The sequence below is a fragment of the Trichomycterus rosablanca genome, chromosome 21, assembly GCF_030014385.1.
Source record: "Trichomycterus rosablanca isolate fTriRos1 chromosome 21, fTriRos1.hap1, whole genome shotgun sequence".
Taxonomy (NCBI): Eukaryota; Metazoa; Chordata; class Actinopteri; order Siluriformes; family Trichomycteridae; genus Trichomycterus; species Trichomycterus rosablanca.
The window spans coordinates 14,598,078-14,619,807 of NC_086008.1; the positions used below are offsets into that span (position 1 = coordinate 14,598,078).

Here is a 21,730-nt window from a genome sequence, read left to right on the forward strand (position 1 = left end):
TTTAAAAGCGTAGTGTGGGCCCGTAGCGGCCGTGGTGCGAGTGAAGACGGGTGTGAGATTTGGGGGAATGGAGATGGAAGTTGGAGCAGTGTGAGAGTGGGTGTGGGTGGGAGGGTGTGGATGCGGATGCGAATGTGAGCTCCAGCGCATGGACGGTCCTGCTGTCTGTCTCTTACTCTATCTTCTGGACTATCTGTCCTGCTCTCTCAAACTCCAGCCGCTCGCATTCACTCTCTCGAGCTCTCTCTCTCGAGCCATTGGACTGACGTAGGACAGGGACACGTCACGCTCATGCGCAGCTGATTGGTTGTGAGGGAGAGCGAGCGGCTCGAGCTCGTTAGCGCAGCGCAAGTGCGAGCTCCGTGTCCGCGAGCGAGCGTTTTTTATTTCATTTTTATTATTATTATTATTTTATTGTATTATCATGAATTAATTGAAATAACAATATTATTATTATTATTAATAATAATAATAATAATTATTATTATTATTATTATTATTATTATTATATTCCAGCAATAAGTTACTTATTCTTTATTAAATTAAACAAACATCTCGGATATATTTTAAGATGAATATTTTAATTTAAAATACCATTTTCCGAATATATATATGCACCATTGATCAACCTACATTTCGAACATATCCCGATTCATGTGGTGTCATTATAATAATTACCCTATTTACGGTTGGTAAGCACGTGCCATTTAGCATTGTATCTATCATCACAAACATAGTAAATTATATATTTATATCGCTTTTTGGCTTTTTAGATTGTCTCGATCCAATCACGACAACTCGGAATTACGCTATCAAATCTAATGATGATGATGAGGATGATCGGTTTATACTAAATATGTATACTAAATTGTCTAAGATATAAACAATATATACATATATATATATATATATATATATATATATATATTATATGACGCAATACCGACAATATTCCTGAAAAAAAATCCAGGTGAATTCACGATTAAACACTCAAGCAATGCATAAGCTGCGTATACTTTAAATATGACACATTGTGACGCAATAGTGACAATATTCCTAACAAAGAATACAGGTGAATTCAGTATTAAACACTCAAGCAATGCATAAGCTGCTTATAAATATAACATGACACATTGTGACGCAATAGTGACAATATTCCTTACAACAAAAATCCAAATGAATCCACGATTAAACACTCAAGCAATGTATAAGCTACATATAAATATAATGACACATTGTGACGCAATAGTGACAATATTCCTTACAACAAAAATCTAGATGAATTTAGTATTAAACACTCAAGCAATGCATAAACCGCATATAAATACAACACATTGTGACGCAATAGTGACAATATTCCTAACAAAAAATCCAAGCAATGCATAAGCTGCTTATAAATATAATGACACACTGTGACGCAATAGTGACAATATTCCTAACAAAAAACAAGTGAATTCACTATTAAGCACTCAAGCAATATATAAGCTGCATATACTGTAAATATGACACATTGTGACGCAATAGTGACAATATTTCTCACAAAAAATCCAGATAAATTCACTATTAAGCCCTCAAGCAATGTATAAGCTGCATATAAATATAATGACACATTGTGACGCAAGTGACAATATTCCTAACAAAATATTCAAGCAATATATAAGCTGTTTATAAATATATGACGACACATTGTGAATATTCCTTACAACAAAAATCTAAATGAATTTAGTGTTAAACACTCAAGCAATGTATAAACCGCATAAATACGACACATTGTGACGCAATAGTGACAATATTCCTAACAACACAAATCCAAATAAACTCAGTATTAAGCACTCAAACAATGTATAAGCTGCATATAAATATAATATGACATGTGACGCAATAGTGACAATATTCCTAACAAAATATCCAGGTGAATTCACTATTAAACACTCAAGCAATGTATAAGCTGCATATAAATATAATACGACACATTGTGACGCAACAATCTACATATTTACATATAAATATGACACATTGTGACGCAATAGTGACAATATTCCTAACAATAAATCCAGATAAATTCACTATTAAGCACGCAAGCAATGTATAAGCTGCATATAAATATAATACGACACATTGTGACGCAATAAGCTACATATAAATATGACATTGTAACGCAAGTGACAATATTCCTAACAATAAATCCAGATAAATTCACCATTAAGCACGCAAGCAATGCATAAGCTGCATTATATAAATATAATGACACATTGTGACGCAATAATCTACATAGCTACAAATCTACATATAAATATGACACATTGTACCCAGGTGAATTCGGTATTAAACACTCAAGCAATGTATAAGCTGCATATAAATATGACACATTGTGACGCAATAGTGACAATATTTCTTACAAAAGCAATGTATACGCCGCATATAATAAGACACATTGTGACGCAATAGTGCGCATAACCTAATTCATGATTTTCATTTCTATTTTTTCTAAAGTTCAAGGTGTTTATCAGGGGTGTATTTAGACACCACGCACCCCTGTTATGGCTAAAATCGATGGCACGCTTATAGCTGGTTAAACCAGAAACGCAATTACGGCGCATAATTGAGGATAATGAGCGCTGGAACGGTGGGAACCACGTGGTTACAGAACGTCGGTGGAGGACCAGGACTGACTGAACGATGGATGATAGAGAGCAAAAAGAAAAAAGAAGGATAAAGACAACCGAGAATCTAATAAAACAGCTTGGTGGGGTTAAAATTCTAGACTCTTTTTTAAGTCTTGACACCTTTCATATTTAACAATGGACCAAATGGACTAGAGCACCTTCTAAATTAATATTTAGTCCATCTGTTTCTCTACATACTTTGTTAACCTGCTTTCACTCTGTTCTTCAATGGTCAGGACCACCACAGAGCAGGTATTATTTAGGTGGTGGATCATTCTCAGCACTGCAGTGACACTGACATGGTGGTGGTGTGTTAGTGTGTGTTGTGCTGGTATGAGTGGATCAGACACAGCAGCACTGATGGAGTTTTTAAACACCTCACTGTCACTGCTGGACTGACAATAGTCCACCAACCAAAAATATCCAGCGAACAGCGCCCCGTGGGCAGCGTCCTGTGACCACTGATGAAGGTCTAGAAGATGACCAACTCAAACAGCAGCAATAGATGAGCGATCGTCTCTGACTTTACATCTACAAGGTGGAGCAACTAGGTAGGAGTGTCTAATAGAGTGGACAGTGAGTGGACATGGTATTTAAAAACTCCAGTAACAGATAGACTACAGTCAGTAATTGTAGAACTACAAAGTGCTTCTATGTGGTAAGTGGAGCTGATAAAATGGACAGTGTGTGTAGAAACTAGGAGGTGGTTTTAATGTTATGGCTGATCGGTGTGTGTGTGTGTGTATATCCAGTACAGATGTTCAGAGTATGATGAGTATGTACAGTATGTGCAATGAGCAAATGTGTAGAACAAGATCAAATCCTTTTAATGAGTTTATTATAATATTAGATCAATAACTATGTAATTTATTTTTACATGTGTACCAAGCCCTCTCTCATCGTTACCTGCATTAATGTCTTAATTTATCTATTTCTTATGGATGCACAGGCTGGACAGAAGGACGCGATGATGTCTCGACTGAGCTGCGACTGCTGGAATACAGAAGCACAAACGCCCTCTTGTGTTGACGATTTACTGTCCAGAACAACGTGACGAACAGCAAAGCTTTTATTGTGTTAAATATCGTGGTAAAATGTGTTAAATGTGTGTGTAAAACACACTGTTTGATACATTATATTGAGGGGAACAGTGTTAATCCTCTTACCTTGACAAATGAATGAGTAGGGGTGGATTAAAAGCAAGTCAGTACATAACAATACAACAATAACAATAAAAGTGTTATACACTGATCAGCCATAACATTAAAACCACCTCACTGTCCATTTTATCAGCTCCACTTACCATATAGAAGCACTTCGTAGTTCTACAATTACTGACTGTAGTCCATCTGTTTCTCTACATACCTTTTTAGCCTGCTTTCACACTGTTCCATAATTATCAGGACCACCACAGAGTGTTATTTAGGTGGTGGATGATTCTCAGCACTGTAGTGCCACTGACATGATGGTGGTGTGTTAGTGTGTGTCGACTCTATTAGACACAACTGTCCACAACTGTCACCTCTATTAGACACTCCTACCTAGTTGGTCCACCTTGTAGATATAAAGTCAGAGACGATCGCTCATCTATTGCTGCTGTTTGAGTTGGTCATCTTTGAGATCTTCATCAGTGGTCACAGGACGCTGCTCATGGGGCACTGTTGGCTGGATGTTTTTGGTTGGTGGACTATTGTCAGTCCAGCAGTGACAGTGAGGTGTTTAAAAACTCCATCAGCATTGTTGTGTCTGATCCACTCATACCAGCACAACACACACTAACACACCACCATCATGTCAGTGTCACTGCAGTGCTGGGAATGACCCACCACCTAAATAATACCTACTCTGTAGTGGTCCTGTGGGGTCCTGACCATTGAAGAACAGGGTGAAAGCAGGCTAAAAAGGTATGTTGAGAAATAGATGGACTACAGTCAGTAATTGTAGAACTTCAAAGTGCTTCTATATGGTAAATGGACAGTGAGTGTAGAAACAAGAAGGTTTAATGTTATGGCTGATCGGTATGTACAGTGTATCACAAAAATGAGTACACCCCTCACATTTCTGCAAATATTTCATTATATCTTTTCATGGGACAACACTATAGACATAAAACTTGGATATAACTTAGAGTAGTCAGTGTACAACTTGTATAGTAGTGTAGATTTACTGTCTTCTGAAAATAACTCAACACACAGCCATTAATGTCTAAATAGCTGGCAACATAAGTGAGTACACCCCACAGTGAACATGTCCAAATTGTGCCCAAAGTGTCAATATTTTGTGTGACCACCATTATTATCCAGCACTGCCTTAACCCTCCTGGGCATGGAATTCACCAGAGCTGCACAGGTTGCTACTGGAATCCTCTTCCACTTCTCCATGATGACATTACGGAGCTGGTGGATGTTAGACACCTTGAACTCCTCCACCTTCCACTTGAGGATGCGCCACAGGTGCTCAATTGGGTTTAGTCCATCACCTTTACCTTCAGCTTCCTCAGCAAGGCAGTTGTCATCTTGGAGGTTGTGTTTGGGGTCGTTATCCTGTTGGAAAACTGCCATGAGGCCCAGTTGTCGAAGGGAGGGGATCATGCTCTGTTTCAGAATGTCACAGTACATGTTGGAATTCATGTTTCCCTCAATGAACTGCAGCTCCCCAGTGCCAGCAACACTCATGCAGCCCAAGACCATGATGCTACCACCACCATGCTTGACTGTAGGCAAGATACAGTTGTCTTGGTACTTCTCACCAGGGCGCCGCCACACATGCTGGACACCATCTGAGCCAAACAAGTTTATCTTGGTCTCGTCAGACCACAGGGCATTCCAGTAATCCATGTTCTTGGACTGCTTGTCTTCAGCAAACTGTTTGCGGGCTTTCTTGTGCGTCAGCTTCCTTCTGGGATGACGACCATGCAGACCGAGTTGATGCAGTGTGCGGCGTATGGTCTGAGCACTGACAGGCTGACCTCCCACGTCTTCAACCTCTGCAGCAATGCTGGCAGCACTCATGTGTCTATTTTTTAAAGCCAACCTCTGGATATGACGCCGAACACGTGGACTCAACTTCTTTGGTCGACCCTGGCGAAGCCTGTTCCGAGTGGAACCTGTCCTGGAAAACCGCTGTATGACCTTGGCCACCATGCTGTAGCTCAGTTTCAGGGTGTTAGCAATCTTCTTATAGCCCAGGCCATCTTTGTGGAGAGCAACAATTCTATTTCTCACATCCTCAGAGAGTTCTTTGCCATGAGGTGCCATGTTGAATATCCAGTGGCCAGTATGAGAGAATTGTACCCAAAACACCAAATTTAACAGCCCTGTTCCCCATTTACACCTGGGACCTTGACACATGACACCAGGGAGGGACAACGACACATTTGGGCACAATTTGGACATGTTCACTGTGGGGTGTACTCACTTATGTTGCCAGCTATTTAGACATTAATGGCTGTGTGTTGAGTTATTTTCAGAAGACAGTAAATCTACACTGCTATACAAGTTGTACACTGACTACTCTAAGTTATATCCAAGTTTCATGTCTATAGTGTTGTCCCATGAAAAGATATAATGAAATATTTGCAGAAATGTGAGGGGTGTACTCACTTTTGTGATACACTGTATATATCGGTGTGTTATGGACTTATAAGTACGGTTATTCGAACGCACTACTCAGACAGCGATAACATCGGGTTTCACTTACTAAGCTAACACAGTTAGCATCATGCAATTCAAACCAATGGGATGAGGTGGCACAACACGCTAGCATGTCAAATAACATCTTCCACCGAGTACTGAAAACGGTTAAACTGTCACTGACAAGCCCAAACTAGCAAATAAATACACCTGTACACATTTAAACAAATTACACATCGATGATAATTCAGTACTATCCAATATCTTGCCCACTTATTGCTGAAGTTAACGTAAATAAAACATAAAATATTAAATAGTCTTTTTTTTTTAAATATGCCACATTTTATGTAATATTTAGAACCATATTGTAATATTACATTCAGTAAATAAACAGTAATCCTGCACTGACAGAATTAAAAGGTACTGGATGTGAACAGTGGACTGGACCAAACGTTTGTACATTACTATTAACTGGACACATGGGTGTGTTAAATTAATAAAACACATATTTTTGCTAGTGTATGTGACCAGACAAGGGTAAGTTGGTGACACTATCAGACGTTTACTCTGAACTGGAAAAAAAATTGCCTGATTTAACGCATTTAGCCTGAAATTGCAGAAACAAACCTTATCATGTAGCGTATTTTTAAACCCACCTAATATTGCACCATATTATATACAGTATATATTACATTTTTTATTTCTTTCTTTTATTTTATTTATTTATGTTTGATTTATAGATATATCCACCTTGAGCAAAATAGGACTTCGAAGCATCCCAGCTTTATGTTCATAAACAGCAAAATAAACCCTACTTACAGTGAGCATGCTGAAGGATCCATGATGTTTTGAGGCTGCTTTGCTGAACGTGTTACAGGAACATTGAAATAAGAGGATTATCAGAGCATTTTAGAGTAAAATGGGTCCTACAGCAGGATAACGACCCAAAACACAAATCCAAAAGTACACAAGAGTGGTTAAGAAGGAAAAATGTTCTGGTCAGTAATGAGTCCTGAATGAAAGTCTTTGGAAAGAGCTGAACTGCAGTGGAAACAGATAAACACAAAATAAATAATATTCTCAAAAAAATAATAGTAATAATAAGAAGATGAAGAAACATTAAAATAAATAATAATAAAAAAAATTATAATAATGATTATTATTATAAGAAGAATTAAAATAAATGAATAAATAATATTCTTAAAAAATTATAATAGTAACAATAAGAAGATAAAAAACAATTAAAATAAATAATAATAATAATAAGTCATAATAAAAAACAAAAATAATAAGAGTAATAATAAGTTGAAAAAGAATTAAAATAAATAAATAAACAATAATAATAATAATAATAATAATAAAAACAGTCAATAAAAAACAAAGGTAATAAAAATAACAAAAGGGAGAAAATTAAAATAAATAAATAACAACAATAATAACAATAGTAATAAAAAGTCATAATAAAAAATAATAATAATAATAATAGTAATAATAATAATAAGAAGAATTTAAATAAATAATAATATTATTAATAATAACAAAAACAGACATAATAAAAAATTTTAACAAAAGGGAGAACATTAAAATAAATAAATAAATAAATAATAATAATAAAAAAAAATAATAATAAAAAATAATAATAAAAAATTTAAATAATAAAAATAACAATAAATGGAGAAAATTTAATTTAATTTTAATACTAACAATAATAATAATAATAATAAACAAAACTACAGCAATAAAGATAATAAAACTAATAATTTTGACAGTAATCATTTAAAAAAATATTTTATTTTTATTCATTAGAATTTTAATGTTACGTTTTATACTCTTTGGTTACATTCATGACAGAAACGGTAGTTACTCGTCACACATCAGTTCAAGGTTATATCAAACACAGTTAATTTAGTATCTCCAATTCACCTCACTTGCACGTCTTTGGATTGTGGGAGGAAACCGGAGCACAGGAGGAAACCCATGCAGACATGAGGAGAATATGCAGACTCCACACAGAAAGGTGAGAGTGCTACCCACTACTACCACAATCGAGGGTGCCGATAATGTTGACCACACGTGTACGTCTTCCTTCTAGTCTCATCCAGAGAACCACCAGGTTGCTCATAAACCCAGTTCCCTGCTCCAGTTAAACCTCCAGCTCTTTTTGTGCCATCCTGTCTAGAGTTAAGAGAAATTGTTTATGATGGGTTTCTGCTTCAGTACATTGCCGGTATAAATTATTCACCCCTCAGCCTTGAGGGAACATATTTCATGCTTGCAAATGCATGCATATTCTATAAGTGAACTCTGCATGTGACATGTAGTGCAGACATACGGCAAAGAGATTTATAAAAAGTGCATCGTATACTGAGTAATTCAGTATTATACTGGTTTTATACAGAACTGTTCAGTCAGCTGAAATATCTGGGAAAAGCACTTATCTAAAAAGGATTTAGGAACAGTGTAAACCAGATAAACAAAAAAAATACATGTGATAATATACTAATGGTCTAAAGCATTTTTAATGAAATTTAGATTTCACTACTTCATTTGTAATAATACTACAACTAAACCTAAAATAAATAATGTTTTAAAAATAATTATAATATAAAAAAATAATAAGATAACAAACATAATAACAATTTCGTTAATAATAACAATAATGATAATATAAACAACAAAACTACAGCAATAATAACAAAAAATATATTATATTATTATAATATTATTATAAGTAATAATAAAATAATAATAAAAATAATAATATCAATAAAGGAAGAAAAATAAACAATAATATAAAACCAAACATATTATTTTTATTATTCCTATTATTGTTGTTGTTCTTGTGTGTTATTATTATTATTATTATTATTATTATTATTATTTGTATTATTATACTGTATATAAACTAAACAAATAAATAAATAAACTAAAAAATAAACAATATTAATAATAGTAATTTATTATTATTATAGTTGATGTTTATATTATTACTGTTATGAATAATATTATTATTATTGTTATTATTTTATTATTAATAGTAATATTATTGTTGTATTATTAATATTATTTATTATTGTTGTTGTACATATATCATTATTATTAATATTTGTATTATTTATTATTTATTATTGTTTTTATTATTAGTAGTAATATTATTATTACTGTTGTATTAATATATAAATATTTATTATTATTTATTTATATTATTATTTATATTATTATTATACTGTCTTTTTAATTGTTCAGGTTCACTGCAGTTATTTGCTATGTGTTGTATTAAGAATCCATTCAAACCCAGTTCCTGTGCACAAGTCAATGAGCATTGTCAAAGTAAACGCCAAACCCCTTGTTATTTGGATTAAGGCTCTAAAAAGTGTACTTAGCTTTACACGCACTGTACTAGCAATCCCCACTATATGGTAATCAGCGGAAAACAATCGAAGGAGGAGCCAGACTGAAGAGTAGAGAGATAAGTAGACTACAGGTTTAACCCTGTGGTCACATGGACTAGAACTAGAATGTGTAGTATTACCTGTAATGTGTAGCAGGCCTCTTATTAACCTCCTCAGTTCCTCTCATGGCTCTGGTTGTGCTTGTTAAATGCTCTGTATCAATAAGAAATAAGAACTGTTAATACAATCATTAAAGATCATGATCATAATAAGTATGTTTTGAAGGTTCTAATGAGGATCTTTGGCCTCCAAGCTCTATAACAGAGTATAGACACCACCACTCTACTAGTGTCCTTGTCGTTTTCATTGTAATATCAACGCACCTCATAAAATGAGCAACATGTACAGGGTTGAATAGCACCCGGTCATGAAAACATAGAAAAGACCTTGAATACACGCTCCAACAAAAGACTGTTGAATTACCACCAGGTTGAATTAAATCCTTTAAATTCATTTAGAGTTGTTAAATGTCATCCAAGAAGTATCATTATTTTACATGTATGTACGTGCAACAGTACGGTGTCGTCGTTGTCACATTTTTCCTTTCAAAATTCTCCACACGTTCTCTATCGGCGACAGGTCAGGACTGCAGGCAGGCCAGTCCAGTACGCGTACCCTACTCCTCCGCAGCCATGCCTTTGTAATGTGTAAAAGACGACGTCTTGAAGGCAGCACATGTTGCTCTAAGATCTCAATGTACTTTTCTGCATTAATGCTGCCATCACGGTAGTGTAAATGACCTTTACCAAGGGCACTGACACAACCCCATACCATGACACACCCTGGCTTTTGGACTTGTTCCTGATAATAGTGGACAATAGATGGTCCTTTTCGTCTTGGGTCCGGAGCACACGGAATGCTGATTCATCTGACCACAATACACATTTCCACTGTGTGACGGTCCATCCTAGATGCCTCCGAGCCCAGAGAAGTCGATGCCGCTTCTGGAAATGGGTAACATAAGGCTATTTTTTGCACAGTAAAGTAAGTTTTAAGTGGCATTTGTGCATGTAACTCTGTATTGTAGAGCTTGACAAAGGTTTGCCAATGTAATCCCTCACCCATGTGGTTTTATCAGCTATTGTTGAGTGGCGGTTCTTGATGCAGTGCCGTCCGAGGGATCAAAGATCACAGGCGTTCAGCTTAAGCTTGCGCCCTTAGCCTTTGCACTGAAATTTCTCCCGATTCCTTATATGGTTTCATTATATTAAACACTGTAGAGGGAGAAATATGCAAATCCCTTCCAATCTTTCTGTTCTCACACATTTGTGGACAAACTGGAGATCCTCTGATCATCTCTGCTCAGCCCTTCCTGGATGCTGCTTTTGTACCAAACCATGATTACAATCACATTATTTAGTTTTTTCACCTCATTGCTAGCCCTAAATTCCCCTGTCCCAACTTTTTTTTGCAGATCTGAGCAATCAAAACATAAAATATCTCAGGTTCATCCTGTCTGCAAGCAAATAAAAGTGAAAGTAAATGTAAGGAACACTGCATTTTTATTTGATTTGCAGTAGTGGTTTTCACAGCTCAGCGGGGGTCCTTTTAGTCGAGTGGCACAAGCAGTATTTGAGACTTTTCCAGGCTGTGTATGTGCCGTCCTGTCATTTCTTCAATCCTAATGCTCCTCTTTCAGTCCAGACTGTTTGCACCATGCAGCCGTAGACATGCATTTAGCACTTGGTAGGGACCAAATGTCCCCTGTTATCAGAATCCATGATCATTTTGACACTTTGAATTTCGCGGGTCCAAAAAGACCATAAAAAAAGAACCTTTGGGTACTGATGTTAAGGCTAAAGTGGGACGTTGAAGCTGATAATGATTCTATTCTCTGAATATTACCAATTGCTGAATGAATTAAAAAGGAATCATTAGAATGATTAGAGCATTCCTGGACCTGTCCTGGATAGCAATCCTTCTCATTTCATGTAGCTACCATGACAAGATCATGTCGGTTCCACTTCTACAACACCAGAAGGATTCAATCATTTCTCTCCATGGAAGCCACTCAGATGCTTGTCCAATCACTTGTCATCTTAAAGCTGGACTACTGCAACTCCCTCCTGGCAGGTGCTCCCATGTCCACTATCAAACCACCGCAACTGATTCAAAATGCAGCCACCCGTCTGCTTTTCAACCAACCCTAACGTTGCCACATCGCCCCACTGCTGCGATCTCTTCAGTGGCTTCCTGTAGCTGCTCGCATTCAGCTCAAAACAAAAATGGATCAGTTCCAATCTACCTTAAAAAAGCCCATTCTGTACCACTCAACTTCAGAGCCTTTGATTAGTATGAATCTTGGTCATGTCTAAGCTTCTGGTTGGCATAAATCTTGGTTTTGCCTTTTCATGTTTGGTAAGAATCTTGGCTAGACAAGACCAGGATACATACCAAACAATATAACGTATCTTGTTTGGTATGGATCTTGGTCTTGTCTAGCTTCTGGTTGGCATACATTTTGGTCTTAACTTTGCTTGTTTTGTATGAATCCTGGTCTCGTCTTGGTTGGCATACATCTTGGTCTTTTCTTTGGGTTGATTAGCAGAAATCTTGGTCTTGCCTTTTTATGTTTGGTAAGAATCTAAGTCTTATCTTTGCTTTTTTTGTATGAACATTTGTATGAATGTTTTGTATGCTCGGTATTGTCTTGGTAGGCATAAATCTTGGCTTTGCCTTTTCTTGACTGGTATGGATCTTGATCTTGTCTAGCTTTTGGTTGGCATAAATCTTGTTCTTGCCTGTTTTGTTTGGCACAGATTCTGGTGTTGTCTTGGTTAGCATAAATCTTGGTCTTAGCTTGGTTTGGTTGGCATAAATCTTGGTCTTTGCTTTTCCTGTTTGGTACAAATCTTGGTCTTGTCTTGGTTGGCATATATCTTGGTCTTAACTTGGCTTTAGTTGGCATAAACGTTAATCTTTGCTTTTCTTGTTTGGTAAGGATCTTGGTCCTAGCTTTTCATGTTTTGTATGCTAGCTTTTGGTTGGCATAAATCTTGGTCTTGGCCTTTTCCTGTTTGGTGTGAATCTTGGTCTTGTCTCGGTTGGCATAAAACTTGGTCTTAGCTTGGTTTTGTTGGCATAAGTCTTGGTCTTGCCTTTTCTTGTTTGATACAGATCTTGGTCTTGTCTTAGTTTGGGTTGACATAAATCTTGGTCTTGACTTTGTTGTATTTCATGGATCCTGGTCTTGTCTTGCCTCTGATTGGCATAAATCTTGGTCTTGCCATTTCTTGTTTGGTACAAATATTGTCTTGTTTAGCTTTTTGTTGGCATAAATCTTGGTCTTGTCTTGGTTGGCATATATCTTGATCTTAACTTGGCTTTAGTTGGCATAAATCTTGATCTTTGCTTTTCTTGTTTGGTAAGGGTCTTGGTCTTAGCTTTACATGTTTGGTATGAATCTTGGTGCTGTCTCGGTTGGCATAATTCTTGGTCTTAGCTTGGTTTCGTTGGCATAAACCTTGTCTTGCTTTTTCTTGTTTGGTATAGATCTTGGTATTGCCTTGACTCTGGTTGGCATAAATCTTGGTCTTAGCTTGGTTTCGTAGGCATAAATCTTGATCTTGCTTTTTCTTGTTTGGTATGGATCTTGGTCTTGTCTTAGTTTTGATTGGCATAAATCTTGGTCTTGTCTTTTCATGTTCGGTACAGATCTTGGTCTTGTCTTGGTTGGCATATATCTTGGTCTTAACTTGGCTTTAGTTGGCATAAACGTTGATCTTTGCTTTTCTTGTTTGGTAAGGATCTTGGTCCTAGCTTTTCATGTTTTGTATGCTAGCTTTTGGTTGGCATAAATCTTGGTCTTGTCCTTTTCCTGTTTGGTGTGAATCTTGGTCTTGTCTCGGTTGGCATAAAACTTGGTCTTAGCTTGGTTTTGTTGGCATAAGTCTTGGTCTTGCCTTTTCTTGTTTGATACAGATCTTGGTCTTGTCTTAGTTTGGGTTGACATAAATCTTGGTCTTGACTTTGCTTGTATTTCATGGATCCTGGTCTTGTCTTGCCTCTGATTGGCATAAATCTTGGTCTTGCCATTTCTTGTTTGGTACAAATATTGTCTTGGTTAGCTTTTTGTTGGCATATATCTTGATCTTAACTTGGCTTTAGTTGGCATAAATCTTGATCTTTGCTTTTCTTGTTTGGTAAGGGTCTTGGTCTTAGCTTTACATGTTTGGTATGAATCTTGGTGCTGTCTCGGTTGGCATAATTCTTGGTCTTAGCTTGGTTTCGTTGGCATAAATCTTGATCTTGCTTTTTCTTGTTTGGTATGGATCTTGGTCTTGTCTTAGTTTTGATTGGCATAAATCTTGGTCTTGTCTTTTCATGTTCGGTACAGATCTTGGTCTTGTCTCAGTTTTGTGTGGAATAAATCTGATTTTTAACGTTAGACCCGAGTGTAGGCAGAGAATGATCTATGAGTAAGTAATACAGAAGAACATGGAAATGCATGATGCATATGTGTGTAGGGGTGTGTGAGTGTGTTTGTGTGAGTTCCTACGTGTTCCAGAATTCTGCCTGCCAGTTTTGTTCCTGTAACAATGCCTTGTGATGATTACAGCTTGGCATGAAAAGGAGAACAGTGCTTAAAATACACACTTCACATATCAAAAAGAAAATCACCGGGGGGGGGGTAAGAGAGCGAGCTTTCACTACACCAGCGAAAGTACCTTTGGTTAGTGACTCATTGCTTTATAGTGTATTTCTGTCTATATCTATTTATTACATCTTTAATCAAAACACAATGCTGGCGTTGGACTGTGCACCCATCTTTACCCAGAGTCCACCTTTCTAAATTTGGTCACAGCAATATGTTAGGCTTACAGTTATAAACACAATTGAAAGCCATTGTGATGGGTACTTTGGTTTTTACAGGGTTTTAGTAGATTTGTGTTTTGAGTAGATTTGAGTACCAAGGATGCACCAAAGAATGCAATGTTAAAAATGACCCTGGGAGACAAAAAATGGCACCCTTTTCTTCCACAGCGCCGATGTCCAGCTCCAGCGCCTTCATGTCTATTGTAGGTTTTTTTGATAATGCATCATGTCTTCAGATGCGTTGACCCTTCAGACCAGTCCACCTTCTTCCATACCGCCGACGTCCAGCCCTGATGCTTACATTCCCATTGGGGGTTCTTTTGATCATGCACTGCATTTTAAGATGTGTTGATGCTTTGAACAGTCCACATTCTTCCATAGCGCCAACGTCCAGCCCTGATGCCTACATTCCCATTGTGGGTTCTTTTGATGATGCACCATGTCCTAAGATGCATTGACACTTCGGATCAGTCCACCTTCTTCCATAGCGCCAACGTCCAGCCCTGATGCCTACATTCCCATTGTGGGTTCTTTTGATGATGCACCGTGTCCTAAGATGCATTGACACTTCGGATCAGTCCACCTTCTTCCATAGCGCAAACGTCCAGCCCTGATGCCTACATTCCCATTGTGGGTTCTTTTGATGATGCACCGTGTCTTGAGATGCGTTGACCTCATCACCAGGATTAAAATAATCAGTCATTTAAGCCGCAGTTGCTTATGTGTTGTGTCAAACCAGACGTCATAGCTTTCATGTCCTCTGGCATCAGTGAGTCTTGGCTGCCCAGCAACCTGTCGGCAGTTTGTAGCTTGTCCTTTGTCAGAACAATCCAGATAGTTCATACCTCCTTCAGTAGGCTTTGCAGTATTCATCAAAATTAAACCTTCAACCTGAGCAAATCTTACAGTCTAAATCTTACAGTCTGATAACTCATTTGCATACTGTTGGTTAATTAACTCCGAATATTCAGCAATCATCCTGACTACTGGCTTGTCTATCAGCGTTTTCCCATCACTTTCGCATTTAAATAAATGACAAGCGGCGTTTGTCCTGCTTCTCCACGGAGCTGTCTGAAACTGAGCACGCGACGGCAAATCGAACCGATAGGCCGCATGAAATGGAAAGTGAATCTGCTTTCTTCATCAGATTAGCAGGGAGACAGTAAAAAGGGGTGGTTGGTGGGAGGGGGTGTGGGGGGGGGGTGCATGCTGTCCTCTGACAGACAGGGTGAAGCAGTGAAAGCTCAGCCGGCTGATGTATCAAGCCGAGGGACTGCTATGTTTGTCTTCTGGCGCCAAGGGCTTTCTGGGTTTGAGTGTCTGTCTAGGCAAAAAAAAAAAAAAAAGGAGGTGGGGGGGGGGGGGGATAGTCGTGCTAATTCCTCTAGCAAGGTGAACACAGTGTGTCATTTGTAAGACAATGAAGATAGCTATCTGAGCGAGTGATGAATATGAACTATCATTTGTCACAGTATGCATTGCTTCCGGCTCTGAAAAGAAAGATTGGAAGGGATTTGCATATTTCTCCCCCTACAGTGCATAATATCATTAAACGATTCAAGGATCGGAAGGAATTTCAGTGCATAAAGCCCAAGGGTGCAAGCTTAACCTGAATGCCCGTGATCTTCCATACCTCAGACGGCACTGCGTCAAGAACCGCCACTCAACAATAGCTGATATAACCACATGGGTGAGGGATTACTTTGGCAAACCTTTGTCAAGCACTACAATACAGAGTTACATCATCTTATACCATCAACTTCTCTGGGCTCGGAGGCATCTAGGATGAACCATCTCACCATGGAAACGTGTCAGCATTCCAAGTCTTTTTAGGAAAAAATAGACGCCGTGTGCTCTGGACCAAAGATGAAAAGGACCATCCAGACTGTTATCAGCAACAAGTCCAAAATCCAGGGTCTGTCATGGTATGGGGGTGTGTCAGTGCCCTTGGCAAAGGTCATTTACATGGCAGCATCAATGCAGAAAAGTACATTGAGATCTTAGAGCAACATGTGCTGCCTTCAAGACGTCGTCTTTTCCGGGGACGTCCATGCATTTTTCAACAAGACGATGCAAAACCACATGCTGCACACATTACAAAGGCTTGGCTGTGGAAGAAGAGGCTACAAGTACTGGACTGGACTGGCCTGCCTGCAGTCCTGACCTGTCCCCAATAGAGAACGTGTGGAGAATTTTGAAAGAGAAATTGCGACAATGACGACCCCGTACTGTTGCACATCTAAAGACGTGTTTGCAGGAAGAACGGGACAAAATAAAAGCTGAAACACTAAATCACTTGGTATCCTCAGTGCCAAAATGTCTTTTAAGTGTGGTGAAAAGGAATAGCAACGTTACAAAGTGGTAAATTTGCTACCGTTGTAACTTTTATTAGGAATGTGTAGCACTGTGTAAAATATAAATATGGATTGCTGGCCTATTATATTTATATTTTAATATATTTTTATTATTTTTATTTTATTTTCTATTATATTTATATTTTAATATATTTTTATTATTTTTATTTTTATTTTATTTATTTTTATTATATTAAAATTTTTATATATATATTTTTATTATTATATTTATATTTTAATATATTTATATTTCATTTATTTTTGTTATATTTATATTTTAATATATGTTATTTTTTTATTTTATTTATTTTTATTACATTTAAATTTTAATAACTTTTTATGTATTTTATTTTATTTATTTTTATTATATTCAAATTTTATTATATTTTTTATTATTTTTATTTTATTGATTTTTATTTTATTGATTTTTATTATATTAATATTTTAATATATTTTATTTCATTTATTTTTATTATATTTAAATATATTTTTATTTTATTGTATTTATTTATTTATTTTATTGTTTTTTTTGTTTTTTTTTGCAGTATGTGGGAATTAAAAGGGCTACAAACTTGCTTCTTCCAAGAAGATTATTGCCTCTTTTTCTCCACGCCGACTCCTCGGTGGAACCAGAACAAACAGCAGTAAAAGTGGCATTTGCAGTGCCACTTTTACACACTTCTCCACAGATAGAGAAATTACTCTGCAATTCCCTATTGTACAAAAGCTTTTTTTTTCCTCCTGAAGCGTGAACGCTATTCCTGAGAAGCCCTAGGTAAATTTCGGTAGATTTAACGTTCACCTCCTTACCTACCGCGGAGCCTGTAGCTGTAAAAAACGCGGTCTTCATGCGGTAAAGCAAAGGTAAGGGTAGAGAGGTAGGAGCAGCGAAGCCGAAAGGTTTAGGTATGTGACAGCCCGGAGCAAAAAGCTGACACAACAAGCCATCTCATGTCAGGGTGTCACCGAGAAGCCGTTCTCCGACCAGGGCTCCAGTGAAAGGCTGGGAAGGAGAAGCTGTGGAAAGAATGGGGAAAATGGTTAAAGGGCAAATTCACCCCCCAGCTTTCCTTTGCAGGGAACAACAAACCGCCTTCACGCTCCATGTACTTCTGGTGAAACCGACACCTTTTTACTTTCCTAGCGAAGCAGCTATCTTGTCCCCAAATCAACCTCAGAAAAAGTTGGGATAGGCTGGTTAACATCATTTAATTTGTTATTATCATTCATTCCTGCAAAGTTGGGCTGGTAAAGCATTTACCAATTCTCACAGTGCTTAGACACCAAGGATTTGGCACCACGGATACCAAGTGATTTAGTGTTTCAGGTGTTATTATGTCCCATTCTACCTTCTATCTTCCTTAATGCTGCCATCACAGAATGTAAATTAGCTTTGCCAAGGGCACTGACACAGCCCCATACCATGACAAACCCTGGATTTTGGACTTGTCGCTGATAACAGTCTGGATGGTTCTTTCAAAAAAGACCTGGAATGCTGATTCATCTGACCACAATACACGTTTCCACTGTGTGATGGTCCATCCTAGATGCCTCCGAGCCCAGAGAAGTCGACGCCGCTTCTTTTTTGCACAGTAAAGTTTTAAGTGGCATTTGTGCATGTAACTCTGTATTGTAGTGCTTGACAAAGGTTTGCCAACGTAATCCCTCACCCATGTGGTTATATCAGCTATTGTTGAGTGGTGGTTCTTGATGCAGTGCCGTCTGAGGGATGGAAGATCACGGGCGTTCAGCTTAAGTATGCGCCCTTGGCCTTTACGCACTGAAATTCCTCCTGATTCCTTGAATCGTTTAATGATATTATGCACTGTAGAGGGAGAAATATGCAAATCTCACCAGATCCTTTGTCCACCTTTGATCCTCAAAGACTCAGCCTTTCCTGGATGCTGCTTTTGTACCAAACCCTGGTACCACAATCACCTGTTTGGAATTACATCATTATTTAGTTTTTAGCCCTAAATTGCCCCCGTCCCAACTTTTTTTGGAATGTGTTGTAGGCCTGAAATGCAGGAATGGAGGTTTATGTGAACCTGTGTTTACCTGTTGTGGGTCATAATCATGTTAAGTTAACAGGTCAAGAACAATTCTCATGTTTCACACTAAATAGACACAGAATGGCTCTGTAACCCAATAGTTATGATCGGGCTCTCTCACTGGCGTCAGCGAGCCCCCGGCATACCACAAAAAAGGCATAACTGGCATTCCACTCCTGTCCTCACACTTCCTAAATGGATTGGAGACTACACCAGCATAACATCAGCCCATTACAACCAATGAGAGCGACCCCCTCGACAGACAATCCTTGAGTGAACTCACCCCTGCGATGCCCAATTACCTCTATCGGGCTAAAGTTTCCATGATGCTACTGCCATAACCTCCCTCGCCGTAGAGTAGATCCCAAATGAAGATATATCCGTGCTGGCGATGACAGCATCAGGAGATGAGAGACAGTTTTCCACCACTGGAAATGGTTTACCTTTATATAAATGACAGATGAGACAATGATCGAGCACCGGAGAGAGCAGGAGAGAGTAACACTCCAGCCATAAAGGTATGTTGTTTATAAATCACGGTAGACCTTGTCTGATATTTTGTCTTTCTCCAGACACTATAGTGCATCTTTTATGGACTGTCTCATAAAAACCTGGAAAATAATATTAGTACTTTTTTATTTTCTGCTACTGTGTCCCACTACTTAGCTTCAAGGTGCTGATTTTAAACAAGGGCCTTTCTACTTACATGGCAGACCAATAAAACGCTCTCTTGACTGTGGACAATGTCACCAAGCAGCTTGGGATTTGTTTGTTAAAAGAGACCTTAAGAGAGACCACTGTTCCATGTACTTTGTAACAGGTCCAGTCAAACTAGTCCTAGACATTACGTTACTTTGAAGGACTTAATTGAAGGAAGTGTTAGGACTTGTGGAAGGACTGTCAATGCTTAGAGGGGATTAGTGTGTCCTAAAACAAGACTTCCAACAAGAATCCCAACAACACTGATGCACCTAATACGCTTAAACAGAACCACACACTCAACCATGATATTACAGAGTTAGTGACATAGCAGTCTTGTGAATGGTCCATCACCCACACATCTGGTCATGACACTATAATGCATCTACATTTACATTTTCATTTTCATTTTCAGCATTTAGCAGACGCTTTTATCCAAAGCGACTTACACAATGAGCAGAACACGATGAGCAATTGAGGGTTAAGGGCCTTGCTCAGGGACCCAACAGTGGCAACTTCAAGGTGCTGATTTTGAACAAGGGCCTTTCTACTTACATGGCAGACCAATAAAACGCTCTCTTGACTGTGGACAATGTCACCAAGCAGCTTGGGATTTGTTTGTTAAAAGAGACCTTAAGAGAGACCACTGTTCCATGTACTTTGTAACAGGTCCAATCAAACTAGTCCTAGACATTACGTTACTTTGAAGGACAGCATTGAAGGAAGTGTGAGGACTTGTGGAAGGACTGTCAATGCTGGGAGGGGATTAGTGCGTCAACCAACAATATAAAGTCAACAGCATCTTGTGATCAGTCTGTTTGTTTACTGATAGTATCACAGCAGTGGTGCTGCATGGTGCCACCCAAACATCATCTGGTCAGGGACTGTCTTATAGGAATCCCTTTTAATGAATAAATAGGGTACAGGGTATGAATTGTATATTGCTACAAATGAGAGTCTACCAGTTGATAAAAAAAGAAAATGTATACACTATATAGCCAGAAGTATGTGGACAGTATGTGGACAAATGTTCTTTGGACTAATTGGGCACAAATTTCCACACACAGAAAATTCTGTGTAGCCATCAGCATGTTGCTGTCAGGGCAGCCAATCACTCCGCTAGCACACCAGCGCCGAGATTCTGAACTCCTCGGTTCGGAAGTCGGCATTGCCACCGGTCGGCTGGGTGCCATCTAGCTGGCATAATTGGCAGTGCCTGAAGCAGACACGTCTCTGCTAAGGCGGGATGATCGGACTATGTGGGTGGGGTATTCAAACGCTGTGTAAGGACCCTGATTGGCAGATAGAGAGGTGCAGCGGGATATTCCGCTAGCACACCAGCGCCGAGATTCTGAACTCCTCGGTTCGGAACTCGGCGTTGCCACCGGTCAGCTGGGTGCCATCTAGCGGGCATAATTGGCAGTGCCTGCAGCAGACACGTCTCTGCTAAGGTGGGATGATCGAACTATGTGGGTGGGGTATTCAAACGCTGTGTAAGGACCCTGATTGGCAGATAGAGAGGCGCCTGTGCAGAACGCATAGGTAAAAAAAAGGGTTCCGCTAAATATACCCACCTCGTCTGCAATCAGGGATCCCCCAGGGACATCTCATGAGAAAGATGATAACCGATGAGCGAGTGTACAAGACGGCCAGAACAGAAAAGGACTTGAAGCCAAATAATTAATAAGTAATTAATAAGCATGTTACAGAGGCTTAAGACCGTGTCAAAAATGAACCTACTAAGTCAAGAAAATTGCGGAGGTGGATCTGCGCATCTCAGAGCTCAGTGAGGAGGTGGAATGATTGATCCTGTTTTCATATGCCGGATTCATACCCTCCAGCAATTATCACGGTGAATAGCACCCGGGGAAAGTAATTGCTTTGTTTTTCAATTATTTGCTGAGGCTCTGGTAATTTACTTCATTCTATGAAATATGCCAATTAGACATTTTAATTACAGTTTTCACTGGATCGCTCCTCTCCGTCTGGGGATGAAGGTAATACGGCTATTAGCTAGGTGCGGAGTGGAAACAAAAAAGGCTGGGATTTCTCGTGGACGTA

General features: G+C 38.4%; 1 long non-coding RNA gene across 1 annotated transcript in view; it reads right to left on the minus strand.

Moving 5' to 3' along the window:
- Positions 1 to 8,120: 8,120 nt before the first annotated feature.
- The window catches only part of LOC134335512 (uncharacterized), a 57,123-nt gene continuing 43,513 nt past the window's right edge, over positions 8,121 to 21,730 (minus strand). Inside the window, exons 2-3 of the long non-coding RNA XR_010015608.1 lie at positions 9,831 to 9,903; positions 8,121 to 8,473 (exon numbers count right to left, since the gene is read on the minus strand). This is a non-coding gene — a long non-coding RNA (uncharacterized LOC134335512). The remainder of the gene's footprint in view (positions 8,474 to 9,830; positions 9,904 to 21,730) is intronic.